Source organism: Cryptomeria japonica, chromosome 4 (assembly GCF_030272615.1).
Source record: "Cryptomeria japonica chromosome 4, Sugi_1.0, whole genome shotgun sequence".
Classification (NCBI taxonomy): Eukaryota; Viridiplantae; Streptophyta; class Pinopsida; order Cupressales; family Cupressaceae; genus Cryptomeria; species Cryptomeria japonica.
Window position 1 is genome coordinate 669,441,537 of NC_081408.1, and position 12,778 is coordinate 669,454,314.

Here is a 12,778-nt window from a genome sequence, read left to right on the forward strand (position 1 = left end):
AAAAGATTCTATTATTCTCTTTAGAATCTTTGTGTTTATGTCTTATTTTTCTCGTCTTTAGTATTTTATATTTTATAAATCTCGGAGCTCCATTTACAAGACTTGCTTCTATCTACAAATTCAAGAATCCTTGGTAGTTAATAACTTGACATCAAATGCATCATTTTAACCTCTTAATGGATTGATACCCCCTTCTTTGGTTGTAATGTTATGAGCTATTGGCCTTCTTAATGAATATATTTTTCTTTTGTTATGATAATGTATATCGTCACTTCTCACAAATAGATGAATATTATTGTGTAACTCTTCCTTAAATGTTACATCTAATGCAACATCAATGTTGACATTTGTTTTCTTTTATAAGATAACATAAAATAGAATTGTGTGTGACTTAACCTCTCTTAAAATTAGGAGCCCGAAACCTCTTTAAGATCTAACTAAACCCAAAATTAAACTAAATTGATCCTAGACTAAAATTATAAAAATGATACACAAATATACACACTATACAAGATTCACAAAGGGGGTTTGCATAAATAAAATGATTGTATCTAATCTTAACTCAAATACATATATTGGACTGTTAACAATTATGTCTAGGTAAGTGCATAGAAATAGAGACCAAGTGGGGGTCAAAAGTGGCCACCTTTTCTTAAAATTAATAAAAAATGATCATTAATTCAAGATACCCATGCTCGAAATTTGATGATGTGATAGGAACAAGATTAGTACTGCTCAAAATCTAGTTTCTAAACTATAAAAAAATAAAAAATATAGAGATTAAGAGGGTCAAATAAAGGAAGAGCACAAAGTGGTCTTATTTTTGTTAGAAAAATGTAACATAACATTAGGTGTGATCCCCTACAATATTGGCTTTCATAAGTACCTTCGATGAGAACTTATGTTACAATATCATATAATTTATGTCAATATTTTGTTTTAATGTTCACTTCCACATGTTTATCTACATCCACTTTGTTGTCATCTTTATGTTGGCAAGAGACATTGTTTTGGTGATGACAGATGCATGGAGATTACTTAGGGTTTGTCATTGATGGCAACTCAGCCTAATAATCCTATCTGGTACCAGTAGATTTGATCTACCGGAAGTCATATTGACTTTAGGCACACGTCCTGCAGAGTGTAACCACAACATATAGTTTCAGTGAGAACAATTCATTTCCAGTGATGCGGTTTTGGTTGCGGTGATTGGGATAGTCGAATGGTTGCTTAAGACAGATCACTTTGTAATTCCATCCTCCGGTGTTGATTCCAGTGCATGATTATTGGACCAGTATTCGATGATTCCAGAAGAGCGGAACTATTGTGTGGATAATTGGGTAACATGTGTTGCAGAACTATAGGGATGATTTTGGTGATTGGTGTTGTGTTCGAGAAGTTTGTGCCATTGTGTGTGAAGCTTGAGATCATATGTTTTAGATCTAGTATATGGATTTGTGATGGATTAAGCTGACATGAGACTACACATTTCATATTTTGTATTTTTGTGAAGCCGACTTGATGTAGATCTATTTCGATGGTGCAGAAATATAAGATTGACTTGGATGATCATTTTATCAAATGGTGTGAATGCCAAATTGTTTTTGGGGGCAACTGAGTACAGTTTCATGTGCAAATCTTGAGGTTTGGTGATCTGGTATTTGGCAACAAAGCAGAACAGAGCAGTTTTCCAAATCAAAGGAAGTGGATCATTTTGAGCTTAACCGAAACTGATTGTTGGAATTTGTAGATGTTGTATTCCAATTCAGATATTGTAATTGCTTTTATATCTAATTTGTAGGACAGTGAGTCCTCCGAGATTGCAGCTCTATTTTGTAATTGAGCAGTGAGCCTAAATGCAAGTGCATTCCTCTTTTGTAATATTGTTTTACTACTGGACATAGTATAATAATATTGTGGGTTCAAATCCCACCCTATTTTTTCCCTCTCCGAGTTTCCACATAAAAATTTCGGTGTTATGGTTGTGTGGTTATTTGCTTTGTGTTTTTGCATTATAGTTTCTATATTTTTCATCTGGTGGTTAAAGAATCAATCTAATAAATTAGTAAACTATAGAATACTGATTCACCCCCTCTCTTAGTGTTCATTGATTCCAACACTTTCTACAAACTATTCCTCCATGTGTCCCTTTACTTTTCACCATTTCCTTCTTGTGATAAGTTGATTTACAATTACATATTCATTTACATATCAATTGCATTGTTTGTTTCTTCTTTATTTATTTACACACTTCCATTTCATTTGTCAATGGAACCTTAGATCCTACAAATGTGTAGATGGAGACATATTCCTCACAAAACATTTAAGACCTCTCCCATTGCTCTTGAACTACCCCAAAATTTCCATAAATGTTTGATTAGACCCTAAAACCACCTAATCTAATCTATACACATCCAAGATCCATATTTTAAGCAAAAAGACAAAACCAAAACCCTCTCTCATCGACAGACCTAAAAGAGGAAGAAGGATAAGGGCAGAGCTTGATAAAGATCTTGAATCTAGCAAGGTAGAAGGTAAATATACCATCATTCTCCCATTGACTGCAAAAGAACTAACTGATGGAATAGTTATTCATGATAATCTCAAGAACATTAGTGCATCCTATAATAATCTTGATGAGAATGATCAAAGGAAAATTGAGGAAGCTGTTGTGTTGCATTTTCATAACTTCAGAAAATCATTAATTGAGCTAGAACATAGTATTCCAAAAGATTTATATAACATTCTTGATGCTAGAAGGCTAACTGCAAGCCAATTAGATAAGGAAATGAAAGAACATGAATTGATCAATATCAGTGCTTGCATCTCTCAAGAAGAAGTAGATAGACTCATGGAGCTAACCAACTAGAAAGAATTTCATAGCAAAAATAGAGTAAACAAGCTTATGGTTGGCAACATTGAGGAAGTTAGAAAAGAAAATGAAGAAATATGGAAAAGGTTCTTAAAGAACAATTGGTTTCCAATCAACCCTAAGTATGCTGATGAACCTCAGAAGGAAGATACTTCTCTTCTAGAAGACCATGCCAATACAACCCTTGATGCAGAGGAAAGTCAAAATCCTCCAGTTAACCACTTGGAGATGGTGGAAGGGAAAGTTGAAGAGGGCAAGGAGACACCAAAAGATGATACTACACCAAGTGGTGACACTGGTGCACAGGTTGAAGAAAAAGAAAAGGATAAAGAAAAAGTTCATAGTAAGGGGGAACTAGAAAAGGGTGCAAAAAAAAGAGAAGCAAAGGAGGTCAAGGTATATGATAGGGGCAAAGAGGTCAATAAGGGAAAGCAGAAAATTGATGATGTCTCAGTAATCATGGAAATTGGCACATCGAAGGACAAAGGGAAAAGGATCTTTCACAAATCTCCATTAATTTTTATAGACCTCTTGACATTGGATAGATGGCTCCAGCTGAAAGGCTGATGGTTGCTGCAGCAGTCCAGGCTCAAGCTAGTCAGGACTTGGTTAAATTAGAAACCGAGGATAAAAAGCTAATCGAGATGATTGTAGGTGTTTTACAAAAGGTGGTACCAGAACTATAATTAGATCCAAATTCTAACCCCTCCGACAAATTGTTCTAGTTGATCAACAATATCAGTACCAATTTTGACTCATTGGAAAAGGCAACCACCAAGAAAGTATTGTACAGATTCAAGGAGGTACGTATGCAGACATTCTGGAAGATGATTGATGATGACAGAGTCAAATTGAATAAAGGACTATAGACAATCTCTGAGGAATTGAGTGAAGGGGGAAAGATATACAAGTCATGCCTTATTCTGCCCAAATTCACGTCAGATATACACAAGCAAATTAGTGTTTGCTAGGGAAATCTTGATAGTATATCTCAGTCATTTGACTCCAATGTAGCCCTTACCAGTAGCATAGAAGGACAAGTGATGGCTCTAATTGGTCAAATATCGAGCCTAAAATCAAAAAAATGATAGAATACTAAGGCAAGTTGGTGAGCTCCGGAACCTTATTGCTCCCCGGATGGACACCATGTTGAGCAACAAAGTTGATTGCATGAAGACAATGGCACAACCAGTTCCTACAGAATTGAAAGATGTGGAAATATATGCTTATGTTTTTAGTGCTTTCATTATTGTTTTGGACAACTTGAAGAATGGGTGGGATACCCACTTAGGATTTTTGAAGACCATTTTTGCAGATATCTTCAAGTATGTATAATATTCGGTATATACCCCTGTATATAAGTTTTTGAACAACACCCCATCTTTGGCATTGTTGTCAAAGGGGGAGAGTAGAGTGAAAAATGTACAAAGAATGATACAAGTTTTGAGTTTTTTGTCTAAGGGGGAGCCTTAGAAATTTTGATCCGGTATATAGATTGACACTTAGTCATTTTTCACGAGTGTTGAGGGGGAGATTATTGGCAATTGACACTCATCTGGTGGATACCATTGCATGGATAATGGATTAGGGTTGTCATTGATAGAAAATCTCCTTGAAAATTCTATCTGGTAGTTATGGATTTCATTAACCGGTAGAGGAAGTGGTTCGGTAATCTGTCACTGGTATTTTAGGATAAGCAGAGCACTTTTGGTCTCGAATCTTTGTGGTGATTGCGGTGGTCAGATTCATGCATGGGATGATAGGGCCAACATGTAGAAATCATTTAGACATAATTTAGTTGATCCGCATATGTTTTAGAGATCCGGTTTAAGCCGACACCCGCTTACACATTACATTGCATATTAGGGATGACCGAATTGATAAATGTTTTATTTTGTGGTTGTGGATATATATGACCAATGTAGGAGATCTTTTTGATGATGGTATGAGTGAGTAGTGATTGAGAAATCTATTTGGCATAGTTTCACATGTGTATTCTTGATCTGGTAGCTGACTGAGAAGTAGAACAGGGAAGAGTTGCAGAGGTGTTATAGTCAGACTTTTTGCACTTAACCGGAACTCATCTAGGCATTGTTTGATGCTATTTTGGATTTCAATCATTGTAGTTCTCATTATAAATGATCTTTAAGTAAGTGAGACTTCCATATTGTAATTTGAGCAGTGAGCTCTAGGCAGTGAGCCTGAATGCATGTGCATTCCCCTTTTGTAATATTTATGTACTCTTGATCATAGTATATGAATATTGTGGGTTCCAATCACATCGTGGTTTTTCCCTTTCTGGGTTTCCACATAAAAATATTGGTGCTATGATTTTGTGGTTGATTATCTTGGGTCTCTGCATTTTACTTTCTTGCATCTTCTTCTGGTGGTCTGAGAATAAGTTTGAAAATTTATTTATCAGTAGAACACTGATTCAGCCGCCCCCCCCTCTAAGTGTTCCTTGATTCCAACAGGATTTAGGTAGAATTTTTAATAATGACATTTCTTTGGCATCTCATGGCAACATCTACAATAGATTATCAAGGTTTTTTATGTCATTTTTACTTGAAACCTATAATATAATACATACAAAAGAGATATACAAATATAGAGAAAATATTTCCTTATGTTTATCATGTATCTTGACAGATTTACATGTTTTTAAACATATTTTTGAGAGAACTCATGATGGATAAGAGAACTCATGATGGATATGGGCATTCAATGTCAATGTATTAGTCTTAGGTCAGTAGATGATGATAGATTTAGCCTCTCTCTCCCATAGTATTAAAGATGTTAAATATCTTCATTTCAAAAAAGAGGATGAAAGATTGGAGGAATTCTAAGCAGTTGCAAAAATCTAGGAGAAAGAGATATTCATTGGAATCCCTAGGGTTTTAATTTCTAGCTTTGACTAAGGTGTTTTAGCATTGTAATGATTTGGGTTTATCCCATATTTGTATTAAATATTATAATTGTATATAAAATGATTAAAGTAAAAATCAACCTTAGTTGAGTGTCTCCTTGTGTATGATTTATAATTTTTGGTGTGTGTTAATTAATTGGCAAGCTAGATGAATACAAAATACTTGTAAAGCCATTTGAAGTATCTTCTCATGAAAATAAATTAAGTGTATGGGTATGCTCATTGATTATTGAGTGGAATAATTTATTATCATGTAAACATTTATTGTTTTGCTAAATATATGTGCAAAGCCCAACCTACATATGCACTTTGAAAGACACAATCTTTTGTGGTGTCTTGTCTAAGGTATTGTCTTTAGCTTCAATTATTACATATTTTGTATAAAATCAACAACTATATTGCCCAGTTGGATAAAGGTGGAAATATGCTCTATCTCCACATCCTTCAAAAACACTCACAACAAATCAATTTAACTATCTTTTCAATTTTAGCTAATTTAGTGTGTTCTCACTACTATATCTAAATATATATAACAACATAAAGGATTATTATTTAAAACACATTCATAGATATTTATGTGGTATATTATCTAATCTAATAAAGTGCTTGACCTTGCCTATTTTAAAATAGCATACGAGAACAATTTTGACCAAAATAGGGATGCACTATGCAACGGGTATGGTTTGTATTAGGGATAGTGTTTAGTATTTGTAATGATATCTATTAGAACACCTTAGGGAAAGCCTCTTGGTTTAAAGTTATAAGTGAAGGAGTTCTTGCCCACCCCAATGATTGGTCTTCAGTTGCCCAACCAAATATGGTTTTTGTGGTATTCTTCCCAATTTTGACACCCTTGACACTTGGGGGACTATCAAACCTTTAATATTTGGGCTACTAACTTAGATTACCAAAACCCCCACATCAACATCTATGATGAGCTATAGTGGGGTACTTATCTCATTATCATCAATCATCACTCGATAAGTTTATGTAAGATTATCCCTTCCCCTCTCATGTATATAGATCACTAGTGAATTCTATACAAAATGTGATTAGGGCATATAGTATACTAAAGTATTCAAACTATGTACAATACACTTAAATGAGATAGGTCCATAGTTATATATGATACCTACCAAGGAACCACTATGATCACCTATTGTGACTAGGTTAAAATCGATTATGACATTCATGGTCAAATATTAGTAGGATCTTCATATGTTTCCACACAACACTAATCTATCAATCCATTTTCACCAGAACTTGATTTTTTATCCCTCTCTCCACCTATCACTCCCTTCACCAATTATTTTTGTTGGTATTCCAATACAATAGGTCAACATTATTCCTCTTGACACTATTGTGGATGGGAGACCTAAAAAGCATTTAATATTAAGGTGCTCATAATCCCATTGTGGGGGAGAGAGACTTCCTTAAGTGATGTGTCACTCTCATCAATGAATCTATGTAGACCATCATATAATTAAGCCAAAAAGTAGCATCCATAGAAAAATGGTGTTTGATGCTCCTCTAACTCTCTCCAAATAAGAGCAAGACCATATAAAATTGCATAGGCCTAAATTCCATCTAACACGATAATATTACTAACAATGAGAAACATTCACTTGTGTCCTTGGGACACATCGAGTATGCTATCATTGAAAAGTACACCTTCTTATCACTACCCTTGGTGCCATATTCACCACCTATATAACTATCAATCCTCTAGATATACAATGTGACAACTTTCCACTTCTGGAACCCTAACTAGGAGACATAGAGCACACCATATATCCTCAAGAGTCGCAATCATATCATTGGTTGGTGAATAAAATTTGGTAGGTTGAAGTCTCATTACTCCATAAGACTAGTCAACATGCATGCACCATAATGCAGGGTCAGCAGGCCACTATATGCCCCATACCTGTGGCCTCTAGTTACAAACAATTTTCGTTTGGAGGCTCTAAGGGTCATATGCTCACAGCCTATAGGTTTCATGGTCTCTCACAAATATCTATATTAGTCTATATACATGAACAAGGAGAAATAACATAAGTAATTCGCATGTATATTCAAACATCAAATAAAGTAAATAAAAAATTAGTATAAAATATGCTTACTAGATGATGGGAGTTGATTTTGTGATTTAGATCAAACCCATAGGTCAATAATATGCCCATGGATTGACCTTATGAATCAACCTATGGGCAATGGTTCAAATGTGTGGGTCACTCATGAAACTAAAAATAATTCATTAGGCTTATCTTGAAAAATAACATTTTTCAAAAAAAAAAAAAAAATTTCACATAAAATGAGAAAAAATAATTAAAAAAAGGTCTCACATCATGTGGGAACTCACCTTGCTTATTCATAACCCACACCTAATTACCTCACATAGGTACACGAATCCTCTATATTATGGTGTTTAACCCAATACTCACTCTAAAATTTAAAAGGCTAAGTTCTTTGGTAGTGTATGTGCAAATGAAAGTGGTTTTTCATTATTCATCCCTATATATAGTACCAGTGTAATTAGTGATCCCACAATAGTGTGTCGCACTTTTTGGCCTCAGTAATATACAATTAGTATTTTTTAGTAAATTTTAATTTGTGTCAATTATAGGGAATAAATAGGAAAGAATATAAGCATAATGTAAACTAATTAATTGTAGCATTTTCTATGTAAATAAAAGTTATTTTAAAAAAAAATAATTTTTAAGTCATTTTTTTGTTTTTTATTTTTTAATTAATTACTTTCTATTATTTTCTTGAGTGACAATATTCCATAATACATAACTTTCACTACAAATAATATTTTTCATGATTAATTGGAATTAAACCATTGGCTCCAATATCTAGTGTGCGTATATATAGGTAAAATTTATTTAATACTTTATTTATTATTAATTTTTCAATTAGTACTAACAAAAATTCAAAAAAATTAAGACCTATGTTAATTTGTAGCACATTTTTCTTATTATATTTTTTTAAATTAAAATTTTATTTCTTCATTGAAACAAGGACATCTATATGAAGTGTAGTGATTTTTTTGAAATTTTTTCTAGCAATGTTTATTATTTTTTTTGATGTCTTGAGCAAAGGTGGTTATTTTTTGTAATGGATCTACATTCATTATAATTTTTTAAAATAAATATTATATGAAAGAAAGATATAATATATTATAATTTTTGTAAAGCTAATAGTAAAGGTTGCATACTTACAAATGACATTTCCAAATGACTTCTTTTGATCCCTTAAAAGGTGAAGCATAATTATTTTTTCTATCAACATTTTGATAGGTGTGGAGAAGACACTATCAAGGGCTTGATTTAATCCTAGAGGTGTTATATACAAGGGGTTATAATCATTCTAATATAGCTAGCCCTTTTAGGTATTTGAATATTTTCCAATTTTTGTGGCGCATTAACCGTTGTCACCTCTGTGAACATAGTAGCCAAACATTCCCATCGTGTTACATAGGGGAGATATTGAACAATTGTTTGGTTCTCAACAAATTTTTCCATCCCTCTATGCAAATAACCTAATATAGGTTCATAGTCAATAACATCTTCACCATCTAGAGTAACAATCAGTCGAAGAACACCATGCATTGATGGATGACGAGGACCCATACTTACCATCATGAGGTCTTTCTCCCTAGAAATCATAATCAAAACTCTTCCCCGATTTTTTCAAAGATCAATGAGAACAAAATAAAGAATGACTCATTAGGATCCGGAATTTACTAAACCATAATTGGATCTGAAAATTTCGTTTGAATGAAGACATTAGAAATCAACAAGAATCATTAGTATCCTTTCAATATTCATTGACAACTCCATAATTAGAGCCCCTAAAAAAGGCATCTATCAATCACTATCTCACACCTACTTGCATTGAACTTCATAAACATTTAATGCTCAACTTATAAATATTTTTACTATTGGAGTATCCAAGATCTGCTTGCAAACTCAAAACATTACGTAAATGAGAAATATGCACATATGATATTAACACAATGGGAACTATACAAAATGAGCCTTGCTTATAAATGCAAGGATGAAGAGGTGAGAAGGGAAGAGTTAAAATCTAACTACCCTAAGTATGAAATAAGTGTAGGAATCTATAGACAAGTGTTCAAACACTTGGTGAGTCTATATGAATTGAGACAAAATTATAAATAAAATTTAAGTGAGCTTAAGTGTAGTGTGAATATTAATCTACTAAGTAGGATAAAAGCTAATTAGTTTGATAATACCTATTTTAACACTAAAAGTTATCAACATTTACATGAACATTCATTTCCACCCTTTATCATAAGTCTCTAATGTTCGAGAAGCAAAGATCTACTTGCAAACTCAAAACTCTCTACAAATAATGAATCTGCAAAATGAGAAATAGCATAAGATTGTAATATAAAATGTACAAATGCACCTTGCTTATAAAGGGAAGCAGGAAGAGGTGAGAATGTAGGAGTCAAACTTTGACTATCCCTCCAAGTATGAAACAAGTGTAGGATTCTATGGACAAGTGTTGTGGTACTTCTGAGTCTACATGAGATGAGACACAAGTCTGGATAACCTATAAGTGAGATTAGGTATGGTGTGAATAAGACTCTACTAAGTAGGCTAAAATATAGCTAGTTTTATAGTACCTCTTTTCACATTGACACCCCCTTAAATGATACTTGTGGAGTAAACTAATTACTAAAAAGATGAGTTCCAACAACATGGATTGATAAGATACTCATGTACAAATGCAAATATCTCTCAAACAAAGAAAAGGAGAAAACACAATGAGACCAAAACTCCTATATAAAGGTGATAAAGAGATGGATAAGACCTAAAAATATATCCTGATAATGATGAACATGATGTTAAAGAGCTCCTAAAGGATGCTAAGGTTGTAACCTCTATCAAAGATGAAATGGTGTCTATTAGAATCAACAAACCTCCAAATATGTACATAAAGAGATACAAAACTCTACATGAGTGAACATATAGAGAACTACTCAACCATGAGGTTGAAGATGTATATAAAACTATGATCAAGGAACATGATTAACCAAGCATGAGTGATCAGTAGTACACTACATAAAAGTGTTTGATGATCAACATAAATACTAGATCTCACAAATATGATCCACTAAAATAATTCCCCCATAAGAGATACAAATATTGACCCCCCTAGAAATTTGTGAAGTCAAATTGACTGTATTTCAAGGTTATTTCACCGATCCATTGAAACAAGGAAGCATTAGAATAACCATGTCATAATTTCCTCTCTTAGTGCTAATGAGGAAACAGTGTTAGCAAACCAACTAAAATTGGGCACAAAGAATGAAGACCTAGCATTACTTCAATATATGTACAAGAAACTGAAAAAAGGGCATGCATCATGACATACATGTATGAGGCAAGAATACCAAGGATTTATTATTGTGATGACAAATCAAAGGCTCTAAACAACCCCCCATTACACTTTTTAATTGAGTGTATGTTCAACATTCTCTCCCTAAGTAACACACAATTAGTTTTGTGGCACTTTATATGAGTACATTTAATAAAATTATTTGTTCTTTATATAGTTCTTACAAGTTTTATGTTTTGAGGTGGACAAAGAGGACGTATGTCAAGTATTGCTTTCAAACCTCAACAAAATGACAAAAAATAGAAAATGAACCTTCCTGATAATATATAGTGATATGATACTTTATTTTAGTGCATTATAGATTGGAATTGATGTACAAGTCCTAAAAAGATACATAGTAAGAATTTAAAATTATGGAATATAGTCATGAAAAAATAACACCACCATTTCATAGAGCTCAAAAAATATGCAAGTTCAAAAAAGGGACTCGAAAAGGAGCTTGTATGAGCCCAAACGAACCTTGTGAGGTTCCAAAAATGAGAAGTGTGTAGGGTATCCTCTAAACAACTGTAATTGAAAAAACAAAATTGTACATCATTCTACAGAACCAATCATACCATTAGATAGAGGGAAAAAAATAGGTAGAATAAAATAATCACTCAAAAAGACATGTTTAAGCTTGAGAATGAACCTATTAGAGCTTCGACAAAAAATGAAACAAGCCAATAGTGAAGGGGTCAAAATTGGGGGAAGAAAGGTGATGTCATGTTGATACATTGGTATGCACAACAACCAAAATATTGAATCTAACCAACAAAATATTCCCTATGAGTGGATTATTCTATTCAATATTCTCTTGATGCACGAGTTGACAAAGGGTTGATGGAAAAGTGGCATGTTGAAAGAAAATTACATCCTACATATATACCATTCCCTAGTAGATTTGACAACCTTGTGCAAAGATAATGTCATTCTTGTGTAGGAAGGTACCTTTCAAAAAAGTGAAAATTATTAAAAAAACTTCAAATGCCTAAACAAGAGTTTGAAGATGGGCATGTTGATTGAGGCACTAATGTAAGTTTTACAATCACTATATGACCATACATATCCATACAGATTGTATGGGAAATCCATATGACCTGGCCATTGATAGCCCTCAAAACCTCAAAAAATTGTCAAATGTCAAAATATCATTTTTTTAATAACAAAATTCATTTTTCAACTACTCTGAGTGCAACTGTGATGTTCATTTCATTCCATCATGCACCATCTGAAATTTGATGCCTAGGAAACTCAAACAATTTAAGAAAAAAGGGAGAGAAGTTGCAAGGTTGCTCTAATACCATATTGGAGCAACCAAGATCTGCTTGCAAACTCAAAACTCTCCACAAATAAGCAATGTGCAAAATGAGAAATGTCATGTTTATATAGTAATTTTTGTACAAATGAGTCTTGATTATGAAGGAAAGCCAGAAGAGGTGAGAAGGTAGGAGCCAAAGTTTGATTACCCCTAAAAGTATGAATCAAGTGTAGGACTCTATGAACAAGTGTTGAGACACTCAGTGAGCCTACATGAGGTGAGACAAAAGCCTAGATAACCTCTAATTAAG